Source organism: Gossypium hirsutum, chromosome D01 (genome assembly GCF_007990345.1).
Source record: "Gossypium hirsutum isolate 1008001.06 chromosome D01, Gossypium_hirsutum_v2.1, whole genome shotgun sequence".
NCBI classification, from domain to species: domain Eukaryota; kingdom Viridiplantae; phylum Streptophyta; class Magnoliopsida; order Malvales; family Malvaceae; genus Gossypium; species Gossypium hirsutum.
In genome coordinates this window covers 11,490,658-11,499,824 of record NC_053437.1, presented here as the reverse complement: position 1 = coordinate 11,499,824, position 9,167 = coordinate 11,490,658, and the positions used below count along the sequence as shown (strand labels likewise).

Genomic DNA, 9,167 nt, shown 5'->3' with positions numbered 1-9,167 from the left:
TTTATGATTTAATCTATCTCACTAAAATAAAAAATCTTACAATCAAAATCCGACAACTCAGATTCCAATTTCAATTAAATCTTAATATTACTAACAATTGTAATGCACTGAAAGTCTGATAACTAAAATATGTGTAAAAAATTGATTAAAATTCAAATAATTAACTTAAATAAAACGATGATTAAAGTTATTGTTAAACACCTGATTAATACGAATTCAAATTATATTATTATAAAAAAATAATTGCCATTCAATAAACCGGGTTTGGTTGTAAAAATTTTAGTGCATGTCAATTGGTTATGAGAAATAATAGAAATTGGATTTTGGGATGTAGGAATTTAGTTGTAGAATATATTTAATTGTAACATGGTTAAAAAAAAGGTTGGGTGTTGTATTGTTTATTTTAGTGAGATAGGTAACTTACAAAATATTACAAAATTGTAATCACTTATCCAATTAGATAATATTTTACATAATTGGAAGGGCGAAGTTAAAACAATTTTTTAGGGGCCGAATGAAATTTTAATTTTTTATAGTCTATATCTTTATAATTTTTAAAGGATTAAATCAAATTTTTATAATTTTAAAGAGTTAAAGTGTAATTTTATTTTTATTATTTTAAAATTTTAAAAAATTTAAAGACTTAAATAACAATTTTCTATTTTAGAGGTTGAGAAGCACAAACAATTCCCAACAATGAGAGTCGGATACCATTCAAGTAAGATTTAGTTTAGGAGCAATTAAATCTTATTTCTTCATATGATTTCAAGAGAGATGTAATTAAAAGTTAAAAGTTGACACAATACAAATTAATCAGTAAGAAAATTAAAGTTCAAAAAGAGACTCACACAAAAAGAAAGAAATTAATTTATAATAGTTTTCTTCATTTGAATGGTGAATCTCGCGTGAAAATGATATTACTTTATACATTATCTTTGCATCAAATACTTGAATTTTCACAATTCAAACCCTGCGTAAAAAGCTTCAGAAAAACCACAGAGTGCGGACCTAGCAGTGATACTCTTACAACAAGAGACAGCGCAAGTGTTTTTGGTTGGAGACAAGACAACCTTTTCTGCCAAGAACAAAACATCATCATGCACGTCGATTTCGACACTTGTTCAAAGAAGAGCACAAAGATCCAGGATAATATCGGTACAAGACAACAAGGAGCAATACTCAACCATAAACTAATCTTGATCAACTTTTTAGCTTTACCATATTTATATATTCAGTAGGTTTTGTCGAGAGTCCTTCCAGGTTACTAAATTACCTCAAGTACTGACACCATCCTCCCTCTGTACAAATTACAGATAACTATGAGATTAAGTCCAATCATACCTAACTTCTCTTCAAGTACTCAAGACACTTCTACCCTATAAATCCATCAAAATTCTAAAAACAAATAGAAAACAAAACTCTCCAACCCCTCAACATGCATTATATATGAATCTCTTTCATATAGAACAATTTATAGCAAACTATATAGAAGAATATAAATCCCATCATAAATTTTAAATTATTATTTGGAATTATTTTTGTCACTATTTGTAATTTTTCTTCATTGGATCCATTAGGAAATGATTGTACCAACGCTATTCACGAAATCAATGATTTGTGCAACACCAGGCCTACTGCTGTGTCTGGAAGGTGGATTTCAGCCACAATCAATGGTGTGGTCGGTAGTCCTAAAATTAATAATTGGATTCGATTCAGATAGATTTTTAATATTTATGTTAATTTTGAGTTTTAAATTTTAAACTTTTTATTTTGATAAAATAATATTTTTAATTATTTTTGAACATTATTTATTTAGTAAAGTTTTAAATTTTGTTCATAAATATTTCTAAAAATAATAATTTTTAAGTGAATAAAATAATTAATAATTTTGATACTATATTTTTGAAATATTTCACTACTTTGAATATACAATATTTATTTTTACATGTTATGATAGATGTTGAGCTGATGGTTATACACTCAAGGTCATTCTAGTTAAGTAACTTCCCATGAAGCTCTACTTAAGTTAGAATTATGGCCAAACATGAAGCGATTATTAGTACTTGTGAATACCTAAGAGATTAGGTTCACGTATTAATTGGTTAGAAATTCATGTTCTTATTAGTTGGTTTAAGATTACCCTAAGGTAACTTAATTTAATGGGTGTAGGAATTATCCTTTCAATGACTTAGGGCACCAGATCCAACAATCTCGACATCAAAGTTCCATTGTCACAACGTGACTCTCTGTTTGGTGCCTGTCAAGATCTTGAGCAATGGTGTTGCCATCTAGAATTTTGCTCTGTTTCTCGTCACAACATGACTCACTGTTTCATAAGAATAAACGTGGCACAAGTTTGATTGACCTAAAAATATGTTTAAACACCTTCCCTAGAACCAATTCAACCACCTACCAAACATATAACACAAATGTGCACAATTTGGCACTTCCAAGTACCATCAAATGACTTAGTTCTAATTTCAACTAACCAATTTGGCTTATACCATTCATGCTTCAAAAAACCAACCAAAACATATTCAAAATTATATCTACGCCCTTAAAGCTTAAAGCTAACTATATGAACACATCCAAAACACCATTTCAAAGCATTAGCATAAGATTATAACATATACAATTTGACCATTGAGCTTTAACCAAAATTCCTAGGTACATGCCATAAGACCAAAATGAAATGAACTATAAAAACTTTTTTGAGTCAAAAACGATGGTTTGGATGCTGAATTCACTTCTTGGGGCTTCGAGAATTACCCACACATGCGCATGGAACAAGCAACCATACGCTGAGTGATAAAACTCAGTGGTATTTTCATTATTCAAGACAATCTAACATAAAGTAACATATATAACATGCTATGATATTTATAATCATAATGTTTACTAATACGTATTCTATATGGTAACATAATAAGTATATAATCAATTACATATGAATGTATACAATTATCAAGACAAACTAATTCAACTATCACGACAAAAGAATAACCAAATTCAATTACATATATCAAAACTTATCTTAAGGCCTTTAGTTATCAACACCAATTCACAATTTAAAACATTAAAAATCCATTCATTATGACATTCAATATCAAATTCATTTCATATCAAAATTTGTTTAACATATCGCCTGAAACTTTTTCTAAAGTCTATCAACTTATTCGTATTCTTTTCGATATTATATTCTATTATTAATCTTTTTTATTACTTTTTAAAGTTTTCTAATTTTAAATATAATGTTACACCAGATGAAACCCTAGTAAAACAGACTCGGATACACTGGTAAACTACACAACACCAGATAGCTCGTAGGAGCTTAAACTACAGTACACCAGGGCACTGAAGTGCAAATCCCGAAAGCATAAAATGCATATTCATATGCTAATATATCTCTCCACCACACCATATTATACTCGATAATCCACAACAAATGCTAGATCCTAGTATAACCTATAATGATCTTTATACAAACACATATCTTGTACAAACGCACATAAAACCCTATTGGCATGCTAATCATATCCTAACCTTTTACTAAGTTTACATGGGCATCAATTATAAATGTAAGTATTCCATACCTATAATCATCTTACTCACATATTCATACCATGTATTCGGTCACGTATGCATTTTGTACCCTATACATTATTCTATCGCAAATAATTATTTTGCAATTTAGTACATATATTGTTTCCCAGTCAATTCACAATCACAATCCCATTTCATCATCATACACACGTATATCTTATTATAAGATATATTTCAATATAATTTTCATATCACATATCATAATTTGAGTATCTCATATTATTTCCCATTTTATTCATTTTAGTCCAGTTTCTCGATGTTCCATATCAAATTAAATCGAAACATTTCATATTATCATAATAGACTCGCCTCAATTATTCAACAATCAATAAACATGCATATAATATCAAACATTTTTATCTCGAATTATAAAAGTACAAATCGTGATCTCCCGTCACTCATCGATAACTTTCACTTTTCCTTTCCCTATTGACGGTTTTGCGTCAACATTAGCTACAAATAGTCATAAAATATATAGAACTATTAAATCCAGCCAATTAACAATCAATTATCAATTCATGTAACATTTTTAATTTATTCAATTTAATCCCTAAAATCGGGACTAGCATAACTGTCAATCTATAGCTTCGGATTAAAATCCAATTTCACATATATTCATTAGATCCCTACTTTCTATTCCTACCAAAATTTCATAATAATTTTTCATTTAATTTTGTTTGGTCCCTAATGTACGAAACTTACAATTAAGCTTTACAATTTAGTCGTTTTCATAATCTAAGCTTAAAACCTATCAATTTCACACCAATTTCATTCAATTCTCAAGAAAGGAAACTTTCAAAAACTTTAAAAATTTTACAAATTAGTACATGGACTATTTAAATCAAGCTCTCACGATAAAAAATCTATAAAAATTACATGAAAAATAGCTTGATTACCTTTATTTTTGGAATGGTTGAATGCTTCTCTTCTAACAATGGTGTTTTTCTTTCCTAGCTAAGCTTGAACAGTGGAAGAAGATGATATATTCATCTTTCATCTCATTACCATGTTATTTATATTATAATCAACTTTAATTAATCTTAATTAACAATTTTAATTATTTTATTTAATTAATTCATCATTAATTTAAACTAAATCTCCATCATCATTATCATCTACTACAACATGTTAACTTTTAGTTTATTTACCATTTTGATCCTTTGGATAATTTCTATCTAAGTCCCCAAACCTTTTTCTAATTAAAAATCTATAGAGATTAAACTTTTATAATTTAGTCCCTAGGCCTTAGTTAACCACAAATTCGGTTGAATTACTTAACCGAATTTCAATTCATCTATATACTAACTCCGTAAATATTTAATATTTACGAACTCGATTTAAGAAAATAAGGTCTCAAAATCGCATTTTCCAACACCACTAAAAACTAGGTCATTACTAAGAAGAAGAAGGATGCTTCAAGGGAATGATTATTACAAGGGACAGAAGAGATAATAAAGTTACTATTTGTAGAATACTTTATGCTAAACCTAAGCTACAAGTATCTTACTAGTTTATCCCATCCTACTCTACATGTGTGAGCAAATGATTCAAAATTGTAGGTTGATAAACAAGGAGAGGAGATGGTGGAAATCCTTAGAGGAAAATCAAAGACAAATTGGAATATTTTTCCAGCATTTAGTGATATCCAACGTTTATTGTAGGACTTTATGCTAGTTGAGACAAGACAAAGCGACATGCATTGGTTAAAAGAGGTGAAATAGTGGGTAAAGAAAATAGTATATATAGAATTTTGATTTAGTTTACCTTAAATTTGAACTGCTAGATGAAGCAAAATATATGTATACATATATATATAGTATCATTGTAAAGGGTTCTTTGATGGAAAGAGGAAACGTTGTAAACAAATGAGCAAGATGTACTGAAAGAAAGCAAATAGGAAGATTGGAGCAGATTCAATAACACTAAGCTCAGTAGCAAGTGGTGGTTGGTAAGGTGGAGAAAGGAAAATGTGGTTGATGATAATGCTAAATAAAGAAACAAACTGAGAGAATTTTAGAGAGAGTTTTAAGGGTCAAAATGCCAAAATGCCCAAAAAGTCTTTTCACTAGTTGTGAAGGGCACCTATTTCTCGTGTCTCAAAAATAGGAGTTACAAAGTTAAACAATTAATACGAGTAATGAAATTAATTTTCAGTTACAATGGTTTTAATGTTTAAAAGGGGATGGTGAATAATGTAAGAAGAGACCACTATATTTATGAAAGAAGGAAAAAGAACTTAATGTTATAAGAAAATGGTAAGAGGAAACCTCTGACTACCCTCATATCTGATCCATCAAGTCAAACTCTCCAAATCATCTCAAGAGTGAAGATAACCTAAGAACCCTACCATATTCCGAGGTTAATTCCATTTCTTCTACTTTGGTGAAGTAGCAACATGTGAAACATCTTTCGCGAAAACATCTTTTGAAATGCAAAACAAGGGTTGTTCTTGGAAAAAGGATTATTCTGGCTTGTTCAAAATGTGAGTTGCTTAACGGTGATGTTTTTCTTGAAAGAGCTTATTTTGAATAACAACTCTTCTTAAATAGATAAGTATTCTAAATAGAAGTTTTTCCAAACCAAGAGCGAAGCTAGAAAAATTTTCTGGGGGAAAAACTAAGTTTCATATTTTTATGAGAGTTAAAATGTAATTTTACAATTTTACTAACTTATATCTTTATAATTTTTAAATGACTCGATTAAAAAGTATCATTTTTTAGGGTCAAAAGTGGAATTTTTATTATAGGAGGTCGTCGTTGTTCCAAACAACGGCTGTTCTAATTATAGATATTCTTGGAACAAAATATTCTAAACAAAAGTTGTTCTAAACCTTAGTTCTCAACAAAAAATGTTCTTAAATGACAACTACATTGGATGGTAGTTGTTCTAAACTAAAACATCGTCTTGCACATAGCTATTCTTAAACAACGATTGTTGGGAACAATAATCATTCTAAACAATAGTTGTTTTTCGAAAGAGATATCAAGTAAAACGATGATGCTACTTGTTCTATGCTTGGTAGCTCAATTTCCTGAAATATAAATATTATTTATCTCAAGGATGAGATAAAATATTAGTAGCCAAAACTGAGTATCTACATTTTATCCCATTTATGAGAATTTTTAGTAGAAGTTCTCATGTAAGAAGAGTGTAATGACATAACGAAACAAATTCATATATATATATAAGAATTTCTTTTAAAAAAATGAATTTACATGAAATTTTTTTATATAAAAAAAATCATCCATAAATTTCAAGTATATGAATGAGTTCTCAAAAAATTAAGAAAAGCATGTGATAACTTTTCTCTAAAAGTTTGAGAATAATAAATCATCACTTTTCTTTTAAAAACATGTAACATACCGTTATCTTTCCAAAAAGGCCTATTATAGTGCTTGTCTAAAAGAGTGAGAACGTCATTGTACTTTTATACAGCTTATAATACTGACTCTTAAAAAGTTTAGGCATAATGTGTTGTACTCGCTTTTTCAAAAAATAAATAAATAGGCATTGTTAGTATTGTCGAAACCGTTTTTTTGAAAGTAAAAATTTTAGGTTCGACTTAAAAAAATAAAAATTGGAGTCGCCACCGATCCTTTATTAAGGTGTGATCGGCCCACCTTAAAAATTATTTTGGTCTACGAGTTTTAAGAGAATGAGTTCGGGAGTCAGTTACGCACGAGGAAGGATTAGCACCCTCGTAACGCCCAAAATTGGTACCAAATTGATTTTTTTGAATGCCTTGGTGTCGAAAATTTGAAAAGATTTTAAAAGGAAACTTTTTATTTCATGAATGAATTAAAATGATAAGACATTCCTATTTCAAGAAGAAAATGTCATGACCAGTAAGTTAGGACCCAACATTTTTGAATTCCCGAGAATAAGCTTTTATTTGAAATTTGTGAATTTATTGCAAAACAAATACTTGGCTTTCTAAATCCATCGAGAAATAATCGCGATCCAGTAAGTTAGGACACGATCTTTCACGAGAATCATGAATGCCAAATATTTTGGAATTTATAAAATAGGATGATTTAAATACTTTGGGAAAAGCAAAATATATATTTTTAAAAGAGAGGCTAAAAAGGGTTAAGGTATAACATGAAACGAATACCCTAATTTCAAACATATATGTATAGATATTTACAAAGAAAAGTATAAGTATATCGTAAAAAAACAAAACAAAAAACAAAAAACATATGTACATAAATATTTATAAAAGAAAAATAAAATAAAATATAAAAGTTTTATTTATATATGTAAAAGTAAGAAAATAAAATAAAATAATGTATAAAATATATAGAGGTATTATATACTTTAAAAAAAAGTGCATATATATATTATATAAAAGTCATGCGTATGTATATGTATTATAAAAAAAACAATGCATGAATGTTATAAAATAATAATAATTACGTATATAACATATGCATATAAGACATTTAAATATACAATATATACATAAATATGATAAAAAACACATGTGCGTGTACATAGATAGGTATAATAATGATAATAAAAAAAATTATAAAAATAGCTGAAAAAAAATGGACTCAATTGGACTAAAACGGAAAAAAGTGGGGGCAGATTTCAAATAAATTAAAAATGACCAACTTGAATGCGCAAGCAATAATGGAGGACCAAAAGGGAAATTATTCCCACCTTCCAAAACGCTGCGCAGCGAGGGACCAAATTGAAACAAAAATGAAATTCGTGGCTAATTTAAAAAAAACAAAATGAGTTTAATTGAAACACATCACAAAAAGAAGGGGCTAAATGCGAATTCTACCATTAAAAGCCAGAACGCGCGGATCCTCCCCTCCGGGTCGGGTCACCGCGCGGGTCTGGCCATTTAAAACGGCGCCGTTTTGCTTATGTGCTTTAAAACAAATTTTTTAAAAAAAAACAAATGTTTTCAGCAGTAAGAAGGAAGAAGAAAAAAAATAAAAAATAAAAATAAAAAGCCTCTGCTAAGTTTTTTCAGCCCCAGCTCTCAACGCCGCCGTTCTCCGACAAGTCAATTCTCGGGGCTCCGTCAAGCTCCGATTTGAGCGAGGCGAACGCAGTTTTGACGGCGAATCCTCGAAGGTATTACCCCTCTCCTCTTTTATATTATTGTTAAAAATAAAAGAATAAAAATGAAAACTAAATGTATAAATAAATAAATCAAACATCCACAAAACAAACTAAAGAATAACAAAAACCTCTGTTATTCAAAAATTTTGAATCCGTTTTTCCTTTCCTTTGTATTTCCAATCTTCTCTGAATACAACCTTGGTCTCCCCCTCTTTTATATACAATATTGGCCGTTTTATAGCCCGAGAACAACTTATTTCCCTTTTTCCCGTTGTTTTACATTGTTTGGACTCTTTGAATCCGTTTTGCAGGTGATCGTGGGAGCACGTGCGAGGAAGGCGCGCAAGGGCCGGCGACGAGGGTGGCTGCTGCTAGTTTTTCTGCTTAGGTTTTTCTTGATTTAATTTTGTGTTGGGCTAGGGTTAGTTTTTTAGGTTATTGGGCTTGGTAATTTGGGCCTGTTTTATTTATTTTGGTTTTGGTTTAAA

General features: G+C 29.5%; 1 long non-coding RNA gene across 1 annotated transcript; it reads left to right on the top strand.

The window, feature by feature from the left end:
- Positions 1-8,063: 8,063 nt before the first annotated feature.
- On the top strand, positions 8,064-9,167 carry LOC107921826 (uncharacterized). The gene is made up of 2 exons (XR_001691105.2): positions 8,064-8,691; positions 8,991-9,167. It is a non-coding gene; the product is annotated as an uncharacterized lncRNA (long non-coding RNA).